Raw genomic sequence first — 21,669 nt, 5'->3', positions numbered from 1 at the left:
AAAGGTCTCTCTGTTAACCCCATTTGTTTAACTCACTGCTTGGCACCAGAGGGACTAATCCCGACTCTGAGAGCTGCACGGGGGCCCGAGACAGGGTCATTGATGTATATTTATTTTGAAGAAAGATCTCGTAAAAATTGAACCCCGGCTTGCTGCCGTGCACCAAAAGGACCGCAGTGTGATGCGTGGCCTGTGATATAACCACATGGCATTAAGAGAGATTTTTAGAAGGAAGAAGCTTTGGCCAGCTCTCTTTAGAAAACTAGATTTACAGTTGTAAGAAGAAGGCCAGGTCTAGGCAGAGCCAGAGTAAGCAGTTGCTCAGCTGTGGGAGGAAATGAGCCCACGTTCCTCTGACTCCTTCACCTCTGCCAGAGGGCTGGCAGTTCTGCTGTCACTGCTGGTGCCAAGAGAGAGCTTGGGGTGTGAGGGAGCAGCCACTCCTGGCGCGGAGGAATGGAGAAGGGGGGGCGAGGACCTTCTGGCACCATCACCCGCACCTCCCATCCCAGCTGGAGGCAGCAGCAGCCACGGGAAGCCTTGGTCCCCATGGCTCACCCTGGACACTTGCCCCAAGGTGTGCCTGGGCTTTTCCCCTTCCTTCTCCTTTAGCGGAGGTGGCCCATCTTCAGGCTTGGCACAGAGGAGAAGTCCTGAACCTGCTTGGCAGGGAATGTGGGTAAGGTCTGGCCAAATCCTGTGTGCTCCAAAGGGGTCCGTTCCTGTACAAGGAAGAGCAGCCCAGGTGGCACACACCGGAGTCACAGCCTGCCTCACTGCTGGGGTAAACCCATGTGTGGGCTCAAGAGAGGCTACACCAACCACATGTCCTGCTGTAAGAAATTGAGACAAAATCATTTTGGGGGACAAAGACTTACTCTTCTGTCCTGGCTTAAGGTAAAGCAGAATGTATTTTAGTTTCAGCAGTTTTATTTTTCAGTCAAGCCTCTTAAATTAACTCTAAAATTAATGGTGTATTCTTCAGACAGTATCTGCTACTAGAGAGATAAGGCCTGACGTTTATAGTGAATACCAAGGAATCGTAAACAGAGAGGCTCTTGCTTATACTTAATCCTATAACAACTACAACAACCGAGGTCTGCTAACTTTGTTCTGTGCCTCCTTGAAGGATTGGAAGGAAAAAACCATAGAGGGGTCGCACCTATGTGGAGGAGCAGACAGAACAGGTGACCCAAAACTGACCAACAGGGTATTCCATCCCATCCACATCATGGGATGCTGAGGGATCAAGGGGGTCAGTGCTCTTTCTTCAATGGCCAGTGTCCGAAGAGGACTCTATTCTTCTGCCTTTGTCCCTGATCCCTGTGTTTCTGAATCTGGTTCCTGAATCCAACTCCCGTCCATCATTGAGTCCAGTCTGGGACTTTCCCAGGGCCTGCTGGTGATGTGATTATCATCCTGGGAGCTTGAGACGGGTTTTTTATATGATGTATATATTTCATTATTTTCTTATTAATATTATTATCTTGTCTTTTTTTTAAAATTATTAATATTTCATTAGTGTAGTTTCATTTTAAGTTTCTCTCTCTCTCATTATTCTCTCCCTTCCCTGAAGAAGGGAGAGATGTTAAAGAGAACATCTGTCCTTCATTCACTGTCATTCATTCAGTCCAGCTCAAACCACATCTTCATAACGCCACTTGTGCACTTGAGTAACTGCATTGATTTCTGCTGAAGGACTCTTGATTTGCACCGCTCTAAACTAAAGCAGAAGCAAAGGGAAAGGGCCAGCTCACCAACTAACAGCTACAGAAGTAGCTCCGTTGAAATCAGTCTACTCCACATGCATGGTGAGCTCTTAGAGGGTGGGATAGGTTAGCATGTTGTTTCACACCGAGCAGCGATGTTCTTGAAACTGGCTCTGAATTTCCTCAATCTGATGTAGGGGAATGACTACCAACCAGTAAAAAACAGCAGGTTGATGCCTAGCCTGGGACAGTCCGCAGGAGACAAATGCCTGGGTTATTTTATTGGAGTTCCTTTTTACTCTTTGAGCAAAAGAAGGCAACAATCAAAGATCCTAAATTGAACTACTGCATGTATGAAGGGCACAAAGGAGGAGCGCTTGGCTTCAGGGCCTCGCTTCTCTAGGAAGAAGCTGGTGTCATTTGGATGGTTTCCACCTCAATAGCAGCAGAAGCAATCTTCTCCAACTGCAGTCTGCTTAACCTGGTCAGGAGAGTACTAAATTAAGAACAAAAGGGGAGAACAAAAAGAGGGGACAAATGAACATTCATTTAGCACAAAAATTAATATGTCAGGAACAAAATTAATCAAGACACCCGGGGACATTAAGAGAATAAATTCTTTAATTGCTTGTACACTAATGCCAGGGGTCTAGGCAATAACAGAAGGAACTGGAAATGATCTTTTATGAGCATATATTCAACTTCAAGATGGCCTTAATGAAAATAGGGGGAAAATTTTACTTGATCAGAATGTTAAGACCATTGGTTACAATCCGTTTAGGAAGGGTCAGGTTGTTGCATTAGAGGTTCTGAATTACTTACAACTCTGCAGCCAAGGATCGTCAATGTCTATGGATCAGTGACTTGAGATACAAAATGAAAGATGAAATATAAATTGCAATCCATTACTGACCATGAAATAACACTAGAAAAAAGGGAGAGTAGCTCTTTTCTTGATACTGTGCACTAAGGAAAACAATATTACCACTGAAGAGATCACTCTGAGAGACACAGACTGAAAGTTTCTTGCTATAAACAATGTGACAGTCTTAGAATTTATAAAAACCTCTTGGACATAGACATAATTTAGGGAGAAGAGGATGTATTGATCACAGAACTGGTATTGAATTCATCTTGATTTCATTTTTAAAATAGCATCTAATGTACTTATCCCTTATCTAAACTAGACATCTCAGCTCCTTTTACAGCCAACGGGTAGAGCTAGGTATCTCCTGGAGATGATTTATCCTGTCCTAAGAGAGGTATACAAGCTACAAAGGGTGAATTCCCTCTGGTATGACCAACTCTTTTAGATCAGCTATTGGCAGAGCCATCCAACTTGTTGGGCACATGCAGTCTTCAGAAGGCAAAATCTGGAAGGGGTAAACCCCATTTAAACAGACCCCAGTGCCTACATGCACCTATTGCTGGTGGGACTTTGTCAGGATTCAGTTTAAATCCTGCTAAGACAAAATCGAGGATCTTTAGTGACCATTTTCCCTCTTTCTTTTGGCTGACAGGCAACTTTGGTCTCCTCCTTTATGTAAGTGAGGGTGACAGATGATAGTTATAGCAGCTAAGTAAACAGTATCCCCAAGAGCACACAATTTAGGAATACAATTTAAGAATAACAGATTTCTTATAGCTCTCTGGAAATATGTTGGGGTTTTTTCTTATCAGCAAAGACAATTTTGCTGCATGGTATTCTTTTCAATTTCTACAAAATCCCAAACCTCTTTTCTGTGGTCTGATGTTTTACTGTTTTTCAGAAATCTTCACAGATATGTCACAGTAACGTTTGGTTCTCTGGTTTTAGCATTTGGCAAAGCCTTCCACCCAGAGCAAGTAACACTATGCAGGAGGGACTGGCTGGTGGCACGCGCCTTTCAGAGAGCCTTGGGATCTTCCTGCCCCTTACTGATGGTATCTCAGAGCAAAGTGAGAAGGGCTAATGCTCCTCTATTCTGTGATGCTTTTTAGACACTGTTTTGGCCCCTTGTTTCAAGCTAGTCAGCAGCAGGACAGCAGGGAGGTTGCTCTCATGCAAGGCTTTGGGGGAAGCAGGGGAGAGCTAAGATAAGGTTTATCCTGTTTTTATATGCCATCTCGCTGGTCCAGATCAGGTGTTTCCCAGGGTCTATCCCGAGGGAACACAGAATCATAGAATGTTTTGGGTTGGAAGGGACCTTAAATATCATCCAGTTCCAAGCCCCTGCCATGGACAGGGACACCTCCCACTAGACCAGGTTGCTCAAAGCAGCCAGCGTTCAGTCACAGCAGACTCTCAAATGGATGCTTAATTTTCCATTCCCTTTCATCTTTACATGTTTAATTATCTGCCATTCCACCAGTCTGCTTTATTTTTGCTTGTTTTAAGAGAAACAGGAAACAAACATAAAAGTGCACATGTAATTGGTATAAAAGGAGGAAAATGGGATTCAGTTCTCATAAACTTTTGTTTGTTTTGAGGATTGAAATAAAAGAGACCTTTTACAGACGGGGCAATGGACCTGCACGTCCACAGAACCTCACTCCCCAAAAGAATGAAGATTTTATTTTTGTGACGAGGGGAAATTCAAACACGCACCTGGTCCCACACTTATCTGATGAGCCAAACCAAGGCACGACTTGTCTTTCCATCTGGACTTTCATCTCGACTTTCATCTGGACATTTCAATTTCCCTTTGAAGTTGAGTCTGTGTCTTTTGATTTGTAGTGTTTGAACAGGAACGCCACTGTTGTATCAAATGATTTCAGGGAGGGAACAGCACAGCGCTTGGGCTTACCATCAGTTCAATAATAGCAACATCACTCACGTATAACTTTGTTTCACTGGCTGATATTAAGAAAAATGGTCGCTTGCAGAATGATGCACAGGTCTGTCAAGTATACACACACATGCCCTTTGGACTGAAAATGATTTTGTTTTATAGCACCAATTTGATGATACAAAGTTCATAAATTTGTATTAGGAATGTGATTGCATCATTCTGATCCTGTGGTGCGAAATCACAAGAGGAAAGAACCCAATTACTGCAAAAAACACTGGAAGTTTTGCTTAAAAATCAATGGCAGGATATGACCCATAGTTTGAAAACTTTAAGCATGTAAAAAGGACTTAAATCTTTATGGTGAAGATTATGGTTCTGGCCTCTAAAATAATAGCAAGTATTAACTGCACCATCTCAACAGTTTTACGAGACAATAATCTGGTTCTGAAGTGGATAAACTACGAGGTCGAAGACTGAGCAGTTTATCTCAATGAGGGACCTGGAATATTGCCCACTAAAACAGAAGGATTGGTAGTATTATCAGCTGACCGTAATAAGTAATATATATTAAACTAAAATTTCTAACTAAAGTAATTCAGCAGGAGCCGCCGTAGGAAAAGTAGCTCTAATCATTAGAGTAGCCAGAAGGACAGGTTTCTGGTTTTGGACTCAAAGCTGGAAGAACATTAAATTTGTAAATATCCAGTAGGCAAGGGGCCACACCAGAGAGCTGATTTATTTGGGGCTGCTACAATGCCCAAGTTTGTCTTAGCCTGCAGAAAATATTGGGGGGTGTGTGATGGATATACTCTATGTAAATAGAGGGTTCCATGAAAGGAAACCAGTAAATGATACCTATGTGACTGATTTTCTTTGTCATGCTGCAGACAACGCACTGCTTTTTTTTCCCCTTTGAGTAACAGGCCCCCTCGTGTCCTGAAGCAAGCAGGATTCAATCACTGAAATGATTTCAACAGAAATTCCCAAGGAAAAAGAAACCTTAAAAATGAATTTGTGGTAGCAAGTGGTTAAGCGCTGCACGATAAGTCTCTTATAACATTTCTCTTTTGTGGCTTGAAAATCTAGCAAGCATTAAAAAAAAAAAAAAAAGAAAAAAGAAATGACTGTAGAAATGGTGGAACAAAACTTCTTAAATGTGAACTAAGAATTTTTTAAAAAATTAAAAAAAAAAAAAAAAAGAAAAAAGAAATGACTGTAGAAATGGTGGAACAAAACTTCTTAAATGTGAACTAAGAATTTTTACTTGCTGCTAGTTCTACCTTTGTGTTTATTTGCCTGCAGACATGTCCTTTACATAAGAAATACAGTAAAAACAAGTTTAATGGAAAGGAGCAGTACAATTCCTAAGAATGCTGAATGTGCAGCAATAATCAGATACAACAAAACCACAAAACCCTCCTAAGGTGTGAGAAGGGCTGTGATTTCTCTTTCCAGTATGTTGAAATAAACCAGTCCTATTTTATTGCAGGACGAGAATAACATCTAAAATGGATTAATGTTGCTCCTCAACTTAAAGAAAATGATGAGGCACTGAAACAAAAGGTGACAGGACTTGGTTCTATCCATGCTATGTTACTCAGTGGGAGAAAAGACATTTTCACCATGTCTTTTGCTGGAGTGGGTAAACTTGCTTATCAGAGTAACGAATAGCAAAGGTTTGGGATCCCACTCCCCATCTCCTGCACACTCTGGAAATGCTGTTGTGCCATCAGGGACCTTGGCCACAGTCCTGCCGGACTCAAGATTTCCTTCCCTTGCAAAGATCCACAATTAAATGCACTCTTTTACTGCCTGTTACACAAAGTTGTGCATCGAGAGGTGTTTTGAGCAACCTCCTCTTTTCTCTCCGAGGGGGAGGCAGGTACACGGCCACGGCGCTGCCTCTCCTCAACTGCCCTGCACGGCCCCGCAGGCAAACTGGGATGCTGGTTTCCACTATTAATAGCATCATTTGTGTGCAAGCAGGAGAAACGAGGCGTGGAGCAGCAGTACAGCTCTCTTTTGCCATGCCTACTAATTAGCTCCAGTGGCGGATGAAATGGTTATCATTAAAAAATTAAAAAATAAAAATTAAAAAAGAGACCTTGCTGCTTTCTGTGACGGTTCGTGCCAGGTAACTTATTACAGGAGCACCTGCTGGCATAGGCGTTCCTTGGCACGAACATGGATAATTAAGCCCGGTACCAGCCTACCTCGTTATGAGTTTGTTAGGGTATTTATTATTTTCTCCATTAATGTTGGTGGGAGTCCCATCTGCATATGGAGAGGAGAACAGACCCTGGCTTGAGTCTACCGCTTGGCAAGCCTCCAGTTAAGTTAAACTTCAGAATTTGTCTTCAGGCTGATACGCGACAACGCAGTCGATAATGACCAGTTTCAGCTTCAGAGTGAAGCTGAAGTTGTACAGCTGCATTCCCGGCATCCAAAGAGCAGCTCACATGTGCAAAATATATTAGCTGCAATAATAGGAGCTACTTAAATTAAAGCATCCTAAAAGCCTTATAGGAAACCCTTCCTCTAATGTTAGCAAGATGATTTATATATGTATCTGCAATGTGTCCCTAAGTTCTCTTTTCAGGAATCAAAGTGTACTAAAGTTTCACATTCCCAAGCTCCTTTTATTTCAACATGAAAGTGATTAAAGATGTTTATCTGAGTTAGAGAACCTTAAGACGGTACCGTTTTCATTGTAGGAACAATTAGATCGATCCCAGAGGGACCTCAGCCACACAAGAGAAGTATTTGAGAACTCTCCATTAACCCACTTGCCATTTTCTTAACAAGAGCCCCTAATGCATAAACAAATAGCATAAGTGTGACAGGAAATAAACTGAAGGAATGAGATTTGCTAGAATAATTGCTTTCCTGATTTTAATGACTCTGCAGGACTTTATAAGGAAGCTTTCCCCCACTTCTTATTTTTAATGACTCTGCAGGACTTTATAAGGAATACAGATACAGAGCAGGTATTCAGCTTCTTTGCTTTAATATGAAATACGATTTAGTGCAAATTAAAGACACTGGTTTTGCATGCAGAAAAAAGAAAAATATGTATTTGTAGCTAAATTACTTGTTGTTCATTTTCAAGAACAGAACACGTTAATTTCAGAACACGTTAATTTTTGCCATAAGAGTCCGAAGGCCAAATCTTACCCACTGACCAAGGTTTTTGGAGGAAAGTCATAGCTCCACTCTGCTGGATTTACAAACAAAAGTCATATTAACCAAAACGAAAGGGTTAGGATTACAAGTGCTAAGCCTCAATTTAGAAATCTGCATGCCCGAGCCCCCCCTCCACGGCACAGCAGCTACGTCCCGGCACGCCAGATGTACAACTGCCTGCTCCTGTTTGCCATAAACCCTGTTTCCAGGGTTTATGGAGGGACACACGGGAGAGGCCAAGCACAAAGTCGAAACCCACGTCCTGCACTAAAATGGACAGTAGAAAAGAGCCTTGGAAGGAGCTGGCAAGCCGAAGGCGGCAGGGGCTGCATGGCTGAGAGAGAGCAGCAGCCCTGGGACTGCTGCAGCCCAAAGGCTCCATTTGTAATCACTCCACCGCCTGAGTGTCAAAACCATTTGGCCCTCCAGGGTTTATAGAGTGATAAACAACTCTGTTTTGTCATTTCGTGCCAAATTCATTGTATTTCTGCGGCGGAGGCTATAACTAATATGTAGTTAAAGGAGATGGAGGCGCTCTGGTCCCTGGAGCCGGCGGCTGGAGGGGTTTGGAGAGCAGCTGGCTCAGCTGGGTGGGAGGGTGCCCTGAGACCTCTCCAGCTGCCAAGGGGATAACAGGGTCTCTGGAAAGCCCCTGGGAATCACAGCTGCAGAGAGGGTGAAACTTAGGTGGATCTAGGCAAAGAAACATAGAGGCTCTCTCTTCATTGCACAGCAATTGGCAGGGACCTGGAGGACAAGAAAGTGAAAGCAAGGAAATGCTTGGGCAATGTGGGCTTTCCTGAAAGCTGGGACAAGGGGTGCAATAAAGTGAATTCACTGCACCAGGCTGAAAGTCAATGCCATGCTTGCAAAGGCTACCAGAATTAGAGATGAGACAAGCAGCAGGTGTTTATACCATCTGCAGTGGTCATTATAGGCCAGCCCAGCTGGTGAAAGGTTTCCAGGGCTAGGTTTTTAAGGGGCATCATCTCTACTGGTCTAACACAGTCACTGGGACTGATGCTCGTTTTGTGGGATTTTACTGAGTTTCCAGAGCAGGGTAAGTGCCTAATTCCTATTGATTTGAAATCATATCTACCTCCAGGGGAGTTAAATACTTGTCTTACACTGGTGTTTGTATAAATCCCACCAGTGACCTGCCTGCAAAGTGGAAAGGAGATTTTACTAGTCCATCCTCCCTTGATATAGCTCCAACATGTGACTGCTATGACCTCTGGGGAGCTGGCCCCATGCTACCACCTCACTTCATGGTCACCACTGAATAATGATGCCTGGTAAGAGGAAGTGCTTGTGACCTCTGCATCCCAGCCCCTGCTGCCCACTGATTTTTAGGTCTTGCCAGGCTTATAAGGTTGGTAGATTCTATTTTTGTGAGTAGGAAAGTGTTTCTTTCATCAGGTTTCTGCAAAGCTCTTACAGCTGTAGTTTGTTTTCTAACTCTTAATCTCACTGTGGTGTCTGTAACTTTACATTTAGAAAATAATGACACAGCATTCAGCTGTTATTGAATAGGTCTTAATTATCTTGCATGAAAGAAGTTGAGTGCTCCACACCATAGGATAAGAAATTTTGCTGATGCTCCGTGTAGCATGACACTAGTACTTAGTGATTTGGGGGTAAGTAATAATCCCCATCTTCACCAAACATTAATTTAGACTCTTTTATAAAGCATTACAACGAACTGGACAGTAGGTTAAACTCCAAAAGGGCCACAGGCTTTGAACAAGTATAATTCACTTGCATTTCAGGGACTTTAAGATTTGCCTCAGCGTGACGAGCAGCAAATGTAATCAGCTCCCCATCCAACCCATTCACTATTTCAGTAATAAAGACAAATACATTTGATCAGATTCCCAGCTGGATCAATAGCAATTTAAGCAGCTGGGAGATCTCACCCACCTTGTTACTCTGAGCCCAATTTCCACGGGGATTGCAGTCCAGCTTCCCTCAACCACGTGTGTGTGCCCAGAAATCTGCTTCCTCGTGTCTGCGAGTGGCAAAATCACATGCTTGAAAATTAATTCCCGAAAAGTTATTCAGATTATATAGGGTGGATTTTCACAAGGACCAAGCAGATACAATTTCCTGCAAATCAGTACTGTGGCAACCATTTGAGCCACTTAAAGTGAAATTGCTGCTGACCTGTGGGTAAGGGCTGTATCTGTACCAGGATGCTAGCTCGGCACGCAAATTCAGGTCGGGGCCCAAACTCTCTGATTATCCACGCTGCCTGCGGGCTGGCAATTACCCTTCCTCTAGCCACAAGTGGATAAATTGGCTTCCCAGGCAGGAAAAGACCATCACTGGGGAAAATGGGTTCACCTTTGAGCTCTAGCTTTACAGGCAGAATGGCCGCAATTGCCTCAATTGGGAATTTCAGCACAGCTTCCCCCCAAAATGTGGACATGAATTCAGGATGCAAAATCATGCTTATCAACAGTTCTATAATCCAAGTCTCCTGTACACACCAGAAACCCTTCCAATTAACTTTAGTATCAGTCATGGGCAAAATAAAAGAAAGGCAAACATAACTGATCCACCCCCCTGTCAGACAGATGACAGCAATCACAGGAAGTATAGGGGGTTCTCTTTATTTAAATTCTCACTGGCTGGTTTGTTGGTTTGAATGGAGCAAAGGAAGAAAGAGGGACTGTGTTTTGAGCATCATAAAACACATCAAAGTTGCAGTATCATTGGCTTAGCTGCAAAAAAAAAAAAAAAAAAAAAGAATCTTAGGAAAATGTATAGAACAAGCTAAAATGTGATATAAATTCATAAATTCCCCACATCAGAATTTCAGAAAAGTTCTTTCAAGTACTTTATATTTTGTGATGCATCAAGTAAAACAGGTTAAGAAGCATCCAGGAATTCAAGTTACTGGTCAGGTGTGTGCTGCTCCTTTCCTGTATCAGTTATGCTTCCTTTGATTTGGCTGACATGACATAAAATACATAGATGAATTTAAAAATCCCATAAAATATCTGAAATAAGCTTGGCATAAGGAGTATGATTTAACGTGTGTGTGCCTATCACATAACAGAATGGACCCCGATCCTGACTGGACCCTCTGTCCCATTAGGATGCAAATAGGTATTAACAATCAATAGTAATTTCAGCATCCTCCTGCCAGACAGCCTTACCCCAAGAAAATATCTCGAAGCCATATCTCTTGGCTTGGACTAGATTTTTCCAGCTTTTAGACTGACTTTGAAGCTAGAGGCTCTATGTTTTCTAAACTTTTGTAGATGCACAAATGTCCCTGCTGCAGGGCTGTATATCCAGTTCATGCTGAGGTTTCACGACAGCACATTGGCCATAGAAAAACTGGGTGAAGTCTGTTTGCCATTTTGATTCAGGAAGGAGCTCAGAGATAATCATAGCAGTGCTCTCGTTTGAAAACAGGGAGAATGAACCCTAAACAAGATGACATTTGCCCTTCCTCTCCCCAAATGCTCTTTCCCTTCACCAAAGAGGAATTCTCCCAAGAGAGCTCTTGTAAGTTTAGAATTTGCTTTCCTGTCTTGGCAGATGCCAGGTATAAGTAGGTAGAGTCACAGTCTTAAAAAGAAAACCTATCTTGCCCTTCAAACACTGACAGCTCAAAGTGCAGAAATGCTGTTTGATTAAACAAGTGATCTGCAAAGGGACCCTGAAGCCTGGAGCGTACATAAGACATTGGTCACGTCTATTGGCCTCTGCCCTGGGGCTTACACGGTTTTCAGCTTTGGGACCAGCAAGTATGAGACAGCTCTTGCCCTCATACGGAAGAGGTAAAACAAAATTCTTTTGTCAAGGAGCTGAAGAAGCAGAAATGAGCAGGTTTACACAAACACAAGTGTCATTTATGAAGAAGAAATGGAGGGCACCAAGGACTACTTTATGCTTTTTTTACAACAGGCTCAGCACATCCATACCAGCTGGGATGCCTCGAGGGCTCGTTTCTTTTCAGCATCTGTATCATGCTCATGTTAAGGGAAAAGGCACTTTACAAGTGACCACACGCACAGGCTGCTTGGCCGTTCCAGCACACGGAGCCTGCCCTCGAGCCCGCTCCCTGCCAGGCTGCAGAAGGGGAATGGCCTCACCAAGCAAAGCTGCCCAAATAATTATTCTTCTCGGTGCGTCACAAAATTCGACCATCAAAAAGATGTGGGGGTGGCAGAAGGTCAGCTATGCAGCAGCACACTGTCTCCATGCTGCCACTTCATGCCGGCTCTGTCGGTGGGCAGCGAGTGGGTGCCTCGCAATTTTTAATCATATAAAAATAATATTATAAAATATATAATAATATTAGTATAAGACTATAAAATAATTTTTATCATTTTCTTTTTCTAAAGTATCAACCAAATGTCAACATTACAGTAAGTTTTCACGAACTATTTTTATTAAATTTCCAATCAGCTTGCTGGAGAGGGAGACCAAGGGATTTCTGCTGTCATCTACAGGTCACAATACAAAAAGAAAATATTTGTGTTTTCTCCAGATGTTTTTGGTGCCTGCACTTCATTGCGTTCCCAAAGCAATTGCTTTGTTTTCCAGCTGGGTATTTTGAAGACTGTCATCATTTGTTAATGTAAAAAGCTCGAATAACCTGCCCTTGTCACCATCACTGTCACTGGCATTTTGATGTGTCAATATTGTATGCTGCAGATGATTGTCCTTAAGAGACAGTTGTAGTTTTACTCTGTACTGAATGTAAGCTACTCCAAGGACATCTTTACGAAATGGCGCTTAACTGAAATTGTTCCCAAGTGATGCTCCATCTAGAGCAAAAACACCTTTAAACACTTTCTTTGAAACTTTTCCAGAGCCCAGCTTTTCCCAAGCTTCCTATTAAAATCTTTACCTGAAAGGGATGAATTGCTGAGTCCGTGTTCTGGCTGCTATAGTATACAGAGCAGTGTTTACATCTCTACTTGCACTGAGTCTAATTTATAATTTAACACTGTTGAGACCAGCCTGACAATGTAAACATGGTATATTGATGACCTGCAAAAAAGAGAAGCTGTCTTCTATGCCAAGTGCCTGTGGCTCTGTTTATGTTGGAAATGCATTATTAAAGAATGTGTGTGGTCAAGCTATAACCTTTCTAGTACTGAGTACTCCGGGTCATTGTTTCTCCTCACATAGTCTCCTAATCCAACAACTGATCAAGTTTCAGCCTTTCACTTTGACTCCCTCAATTAAGATAGCACGATACACAGTGTGACAGCCTTTTCGGGCTCCATGAACCATGTGTGGTGAGCCTTGTACTCAACAACTGAATTGGACTAATTCTGGGATAAAATATACTACCCAGGTAGTGCCGAGCAATTTATTGTCAAAAGCAGCAATTTATTTGTCATTCCAGCCTCTGTAAAACAAAAAGTCTGGAAAATTTATTCTTCATTAAAATCGGCACGACAACTGCCTGAGGACATAATGTCAGTGACACTTGGACTTCTAGGTGGAAAAAGAGATGGGGGAAATTAAGATGCTATCTCAGTCCTGGCCAGATCATCCACTTCTCTGTACTTGGTCCTGGGTCACCTGGTTTTCTGAGCAGCCGTGGCAATTGGTGGGCTCGGTAAGCTATAGAGTTTTCTACGAGTGTGCTTACTCCCAAAGCCTGGGTGAAAGCTATAGCAGTCTTTGGTCACAAATATACTTAAGGGATCTCCTAAATAACTTCTTTCCTTTTATAGTCCTCAGAAGATATATTTATGGTGTGATGATCCAGCACAGATGTTCAGGCATAAGGAAATGCTATAGTAATAGCACTAAAACTGGGCTGTGAATGTCAGGAACAGCAACCTAAAAGCCTTTGGCAGCATTATGCCATAACTAGGCTGGTGAAGAAGAGTTATTCATCCTGCCTTGAGAAACTCGTGCGAGGAACCATCCTGCAAGACAAGAAGGATGCTTCCCGAAAATGCAAAAAAAACCACCCCATCTGACCTTTGCTTTCTGAAAATGCACAAAAAATCCCATCTGATCTTTCTTTCCAAGCTAAGGTTTTTGCCATGCCATTCTGTTGGTGACAACATGAGGATGCATTATCCTACAAGTATTCCTAAGAGAGCCTGCCAGATGTTTCACCATCAGCTGAAACAGCTACTCCTTGTTTTTCTGTAGGGGGACTGTCCTGATGACTGAAAGAGTGAGATGATGAGGGAACTGATGTCTTCCCCCACAGCTGCTGAGGTTGCCTGGCTTTTCATTAGAAACAGCTACATGTCGCTGTGCTCCTGTACCTGTGGCACCCAAAGGGCCTTCCTCCCTTCAAGAGGTTGACAACTGTCTGCAGTACCTATGGGACGTGATGATCCTACCTCCAACATTATATAATTCACTATTCTGATGCATGTATTTTATAGTATATGTGTGGTGTAACAGGAGGGCCCAACCACACATAAGTAGAGCCATCTGTTTTGTTTGCCCAACTCCAGTGTTGCACGCTCTCCGTTTTGATCAGTCGTGCAACAAACAGGCTTCAGTTTCTATGGCTCTGAGCCATAGAAATTAAGCGTGTTTCTACACTCCTTTATTTTTTAAGAAATGTCTACACCTCAACAAATTTACCCAGTGACATAAATAGGATTACAAAGAGAGGAATGATCATTTTCGGTTTTGCAATGGCGTTTGCAAGCAATAATAGAAATGTAGGTGATTAATGCAAAATGCACTTTTTCTGTGTGTGCATGGAAGCAGTAAACATATTTAAGTCTTCTGACAGAAAGATAAAATACCAACAGCGAACTAACCTTACTAGCACATACCCAGGTTCCCAGGCATCTAAATTAGTAGCTACCTATTCAGCAGTAAGGGTGTCTTTTTGGTGAGGCTGCAATATAACAGCATCCTGGTTGTGCTGTTGTTTACTCTGTGTGACACCTATTGACTCAAATGAGCCATTTTTTATTCCTTTGTAGACACGAGAGTGAATTTAGCACAGTATGTTATCACAGAGCTCCTCACAGACAGTGCTGACAAATAGCTGTGTGGACAACCCATTCAGGCTGTACTACTATCCATCAGCAGTGACAGTAGCTGGCAAACCAGGGCTGTTTATATCAATTTGTTATTTTCTAGGAAGTTACCCAGCTTCATTATTATTGGGGGAGATAAAACTAAGATGAGAGGCCAAGACCCTCATTTGGTTCTTAATGCACTCCCATTGCTTTGATGTATTACAGAGAACAAAATTGACCGATGTGGTAGCTCATTACACAGGGAAAAACATACACTGAAATAACATATTTTCTTTACCATCAGTTCAGCGACAACTAACAGTGCTCTAGGAAGGATCCAGGGCCAGTTATGTAAAATATACCTTCCCTACTTGGTCTTGCAAAAAAAAAAAAAAGCCTGGGTTTTGTGATGTGCCTTAGTCTTTAGGTGCAGAAAATTCTGTAAGATATTTTCTTAAATAACAAGTACATAATTTTAGCACCCCTTGTGAATCAAAGCATTTCACTGACTTTTGCTCTGACTGTTATCAGAGCACTTCTTCAGGACATTCTTCCTGGCTCTCTGGGATACTTGAGCAACAAATCCTTCCCATCTCTTGCACAGTAGGTGGAAACCGTAATTGTTACACCAGAGTTGGGGAATATAAGTCACGGAGAGGCTAAGAGACTTTCCTGGGGACCTGTGAGTCAAAAAGAAGTATCTGGAAAACCCAAGATTACAAGATTGAATGCAGATTCTGACCCAAGTTACACTCTGACTTGATGGGGGTTGTAACTGAGGGCATAATTAATTTGTTGTTAGTATGTCTTATCACTCACATGGCAAAAGAGGCTACCACTCTGTGACAGGACTCAGAGCCCAAGCAGACGGGGGTATGCAGCCAGGTAGTGAGGAGAGATGGTTGGGGTGTCTGGGGGATGCTCAGAAGACTGCGGTCGCTGATGGTGGTTATGGCAGCAACGAACAGAGATCCATTCATGGGCTGTTTACACTGTACATAAAATGGCAGTTATAGTGCACTAAAAAGGCCCCAGACAATTAAAACTAAAGTTAAAAACAGTCTAAATCCTTATTAGCTCACTTCAGATTTAGCCCTCAAAACCCATGTTGTGTCCATCATGTACCCGTGTTGTCAGACTACCGGTATTACTCTCCTCCAGCCGTGATGGGCGACAGAATAAACAAGCAATTGTGGTATTCGATTCTCTAGGACTTTCCTAGTGTATGTGTATATTCAGCTCGGGCGTAGATGCCCTCAGAAGCACAAGGTTCTTTTCACTCATTCGATTCCTATGTTGGAATACTGGATTTTGAGTCCTTGTGGGTAGGATTCACCTTATCTAACTTTAGATTTGGAAAGAACCGGGACGACATTTAGAAACATAAGCTATCATTCCTCTCTCCTACTTCAGATGTCTGCCATGGGATGCACTTAGTCTGTTGAATCCCATCTCATTTTATCTGTACTCAAACCCAGACCATTACCAATCTCTCCATTTGGGAGCCAGATCCAGGATTCGACTTCACTGATGTTATAAATAATGCCGCATTGTCACTAACAACCAGAAATACACAGAGCCTCTGATCCCAAAGTCACCCTCCTTGGCAGAGTAAAGTCCTAAAATTCTTGATTCACTGCTGACTCAAAGAGGGAAGAGCTGCCTATTAAATCACACACATCACTCCCTCATGTAATGGATGTTTCTCAAACTCTTACGTTCATGCTGGGACTCGCTCTGTACCTGCTTATTTTTAAGAGACAAGAAGCTCAGAGTCCAAGGTTAGATAGCACCTTACACGCACAGGTGCTGCTGCTTCCCTCAGCCCTAATTAGGCAGCTCTCCTAATGTGGGGACAGAACCATCCTTTGAGCTGCAAAATATTTGTCTTTCATTATCTGTCACCCTCTGACTCTTAGTTAAAGAGATGCTCCTTTTCCTGGAATGTGCACATAGTTAGGATCGATATCATAATCCTGTCTGACAGCTACTCGAAGGCTCTTTTGTGTTGATGAGGTTTTGGCAGCTGAAGGGAGCTGCCACTGCATTTTCTTTTAATACTGACTAAACGATAAGCTTGACAAGAAGTAAAAAAAGAAAATAAAATTCCCTTAAAAACAAAAACCAATTAGCCCCTTTTGTTATCCTGGTGAAGCGGAACAGATACTTCAGCTGCTGGTGGTAGGTACAAGCAGAAACCAACTCCTAGTCCCCTGCCACCCTCCAAGGACAGATGGATGAATGGTAGTGGCTGGCTTAAAGATGTCTTCATCTGTTCTGTTAGGAAGGAAAGCAGGATTTTGGCACTAGCTTTTAAAGAAAATAGAAGGTGCTAAATTCACAAAACTTTATTGGTTTGAATGTATAATAATGATAGTTTAATGGCAGGAAAGAGGCAGATAATTAGAAGTGAGTAGCTCTGATTGCCCTTGTACACCGCTCCAGATAGCTTCTCAACACTCCTGAATCCTTGTTTGCTTTGTCTGAAGCTGAAATCCCACAAGGTCTGGATGTTACCAGCTGTCTAGCTAACTAACTGCCAGCACTTTCCCTGAATGCAAGCTATCAGCTTCCACAACATCAGCCTCCTCCCTTGAGCTCTTCCTTGCTGTCTCTCCCGGTGTGATTGCTTTTATCTATTGCTTGCAGGAGCTTCTTCTAATCATATTGCTTCTTGCCTCCGAGGGTCAAACACAAGACCATTGCTACCTACACAAATGGGGAAAACTGTCACCTTCGCTAGACTGATAAGCATTTGGCAGGCAGGACACTGTGAAGTAGAAGAGCAAACAGCCAGCAATCTGCAAACACCATAAATATGTTACAATCTCAGCAGGAAGATGGGCACTATATGTACCAAGAGGCCTTTGTTTAATGAGCTGTCAGAAAGCAGGCATGAAATTATGTTTGAAAACATGTGCAAGCTGCAGAGACAGAGCTGGGGCACTAAAAAACCTCTTTGCCTTTTCTGTGGATGTTTGGAACGTCTTATCAGTTTGAGAACTGTCATGCAATGAGCGCTATCATTAGCAAGGTAATAGCGTTTGAAAGCTACTGATTTTTCTCTCTCAGCTCCATTTTGTGACCTAAATGAGTGAGAGAAAAACTTAATGCTTCTTTTCCACAGAATTTTTTGTCCTGAAAACACAGCCAGAAACCTCAAAGTGAGCATACCGGTAAGGGATAAATCAAAATCACTGGAAATCGTAAAGGACTAACCATGGAAGTCAAGAATATTGTTGCTAATCTTGCAGAGGTTGTGTTTGTATTACCCTAATGCACCTCCCGCCACTCATTTATTTCAATCACACCCACAAAAAAGCATGGCAATGCAGGTGACTGCTACGTGTGATGGTTCTACGAGGGCTACCAGGGGTCAGGGCAGCAGTCGGCAATTCGCTGGTAGTCAATAGCGGTAAAACTCTGCAAAAAATATGATCGCTGAAGTATATTAACAGTGTCAGGGTCACTTTGGGTAGGTGTAATAGGGTGTGCAACAAAACAGAGCTTCCATTGCTGTTAAATCATGCAGAACAAGTTACTAAAGATTTAAAACAAATCCTCAAATATCCTTCGGGGTCACAAAGCTCTTTCTTTCTAAGATAAATTGAATGGTTTTTCTCCATGCCCAAGCATCTGTGTTTTCTTTGCTTTTGAGAAAACTTTTTTGCTGATTCTTTGGCTGCTTGAGCATTTGTGGTCCACCCCAGAGCTGAAAGAAGACTGTGAACGCTGAACTGAATCAGTGTCAGTCAGGGAGGTATTAATTCTCAAAAATGGCTTCTTTTTCTTTCTTTTCTTTTCTTCTTGGTCAGAATCCAAAGCTTCGTGGTTGTTTCAAGTTGTAAGTAAAGAGAATATTTTGCAGAAGGAATTTACGCTCTTTAGACTATGCCTATTCAATAATTAAAACTGAAAAAAAATCAGATTTTGGTCAACAGACAAAGAAAGAAATGTTTCTGCCATGAAAAGCCTCTCTGAGTGTCACAATGTTTGTGGTTTGGTGAGTTTGTTGTATGCGGTCTACATTTCTCTACTTGTCCATGTGTCCCACAATCTGCCTGCCCCTTCTTGCTGAGCCTCCCCATCGCACCACGGAAGATGCAGCCAAGCAGGGAACCATATTCTTGAAGGATAATACAGATGTAACCCCCCTGCACTTCACCTATCACAACCCTGAGTGTTTCCAGATAGGGGGATTCAAGCCATAAATCTCTGGGCTTGGATTTTTCCCTTAACAGTCAAATATTTCTGTGGGGAAATGTTTAATGCTTTCCAAGCAACTTTTTCAATGTTAATGTTTTGCCAGTGTAAAGCAGATGAGGGCCATAGAAACAACAGATAAACCTTCCTTCCTCTGCTTTCTATTTGGTCACCTGAAATAGTCAAGTTCTTCAAACGTGTTTCATTTTACCCCTGCTAATACGCTTCAGTGCATAAGCCTATAAAGCAGTGTTTGATTATACTAAGATCATAAAAGCACGGGTACCATAGAAACTGAAAATATCTTGTTAATTCATACAAGAAACTGTTCTGTCTGACTTTGAATAGATCATATACTACACACAGGAAACCCTTCGGTACTGTGGCCTTCTCAATGATGCACGTTTTCATAAAAGACCACACCATTTCTTTCCTTCTCCAGAGAGGGTGTCTGGGTGATGCACTGTTTGAATCAGCTAGGTGCTGAACTGCAAGGAGATGGGCAAACAACTTGTAGGACCAAAGGAAAACTGAAGACCTTTCCATTGTGGAATTTTTGAAATGGAAGCATTTTACATTGGTTCATAAGGTGTTCTTTCCTCACGTTATTTTCTCTTCTCCATGTCATCTTTTCTACTGTGTTCAATATAATGATTAAAACATAATATTTTGCTGAATTTCACCTTTTTTTTCGAAATTTACTTTGCAGGATGTTAAAAGGAAAAATAAAACTGTGATCTGCCATAGGTACCGAGATGGATATTTAATTACCCTTAATTTTTGAAAATGCCTAACACCATAAAAAAACTGAATTAAGAATCCTCGGGCAAGCCCATCAACACCTTCATGGTAACTACCTCTCCCCAATGAACAGAAGGGGAAATGCTAGAGATTGAAGGGGAAGAAAGAGGGACAAGCAGAAGAAGAAAAGAGATCTGTCTTTCACAAAGCAGTGTTTGCTCCCCCTGTGATGCTGTGGCAGACAGGAACAGGGTTTAAGCCAGGAACAAGAGGTAGGTACTGAACTTAAGTGTTCACTCCCTAAACAAGATAAGTGGTCATATTTAGTTAGCCTGGTGTAGCTGGTAATGAAATAACGCTTGAGAACTGGATTTAGAGAAAGGATGATGCAAGACCAGAACATTAACGAGAAATAGCCTAAAAGAGGTAACACAGAGAACGGAGACCAATACCTCAGTGAAAGGTTTGAGGAGCTCACCTTGTGGTGCCTCTCCAAAACTGGTGACACCATGTTTCTTTCTTCACAGTCTCTACCATGGTTTGGTAAATATTAACAATTGCATTTTGGTCTGTTTTAGGTTCTGCAAGTCGGACTGTAACCTCATCGGAATGGTGTCAAGAATGGTGAACAGCAATCTGTTCAGTCACTAACTTCTCCCACCAGAGAAGGGAAAGCACAGAGAAGGGGCTTCAGTCCGTGGAAAACCACATGTTCCCATGAAGGCACAGAGCCATGCTCCAAGGCTTGAAATCCCACTTAAGCCTATTTGCTTAGTGGGTGGAAAGGTAGGTGCCTTTGAAGGCCTCTGAAGAGCAATTCGAGAGCCTGAAAAACGTGCTGAGCGGGGAGCCAAGTGCACAGGGACTTCAGCTGAGGGAGCTTGCCAGCCTCGCTCGGTGTGAGGTACTGACCACCTCCAGCAGGAGCGGGGCCAGCTCCCCCTCCTGCCGCTCTCAGCAAGGCAGGGCCCAGCTCTGCAGAGCGGGTAGGAGAAGGAAAGGCTGCCGGGAACCTCGGCCGGCAGGGACCAGGCATTTTCCCCATCCTGCTTTGACAGATTTGGCCAGGGTTGGAGGCATCTTTCATTTCCCACTTCTGTTTTTGCTGCAGAAGACACAGCTTCTTTCTATTTTTCTAGACTGGCTGATCCCAGCGTGCTCCAAATCCATGAAGGGAAATAGGAAATGATTTTCTTAGTCCCTGAATTGACCCGTGGGTCTGACGATCCTGCTAGGCTCGGCAGTTTCTCTGCTGGCTTGAGGAGCGCATGTTTATGCACCTGGGATCATGCAGCTTGAATTATTCTTTTAAACATTTTCATAGAGAGTGGCAGTGTAACAGAAATCACTAAACAAAATGTACATTGTGTGTGACAGTTAGCAACGGGCCGGTTCACAGATTGTTAAGGGCTATTGAAAGTCACGCTTATGTTTTTCTTCTTTAACATTTTTCAAGGACAATTTGATTGCATTTCCCATAAAGGTTAATATAAACAATCTGCTCCCCTCATTTTTATGAGAAGCATTTAAAAGTAAAACGTCCTGCTGTTATTTCACTATTGCCTATGTTATTGATGGCTGAGGATTCCCAAATAGGTTCTGAATTTCTGCAGCTTTGCAGATTTCTGGGAGAATTGCTGAAAAGTCCACTATCTCATTCTCTATCCACAGCAGCACTGAGAAAGACACAAGTTTTTTCAATCTTTCTTTGAACGTGAAAAGGCAGGATTTATCCTCTGAACTTTAGCCACATGAAGGATGGACATCACCTCTGAACTAGTCATTTAAATGCCCTCAACAGCTACCAGAGAAGCAGAGAAGTCACTCCAGGAACCGGTTTGGCTCATCTCTTATAGGTGCTAATCTTTAGCACAAGAGATTTGCCCTTTGGAAATGGCTTGCTTTCTCCACCAAAAACAGAGCCAGTAAAAGCAGCTCGCTCAGACTGAGCCATCCCACACCATCCTGGTGTGCCCCTAGCTCACAGATGGCATCTGTAGGACCCCTCCACTGTCACCATCTCCCAGGGTGACCAACTGGCTCCAATGCTTACTCAGGTCTTACTAAAAAAAAAAAAAAAAAAAAAAAAAA

Source organism: Calidris pugnax, unplaced genomic scaffold, assembly GCF_001431845.1.
Source record: "Calidris pugnax isolate Ruff unplaced genomic scaffold, ASM143184v1 scaffold11, whole genome shotgun sequence".
NCBI classification, from domain to species: domain Eukaryota; kingdom Metazoa; phylum Chordata; class Aves; order Charadriiformes; family Scolopacidae; genus Calidris; species Calidris pugnax.
Note: the sequence above shows the minus strand (reverse complement) of the source record.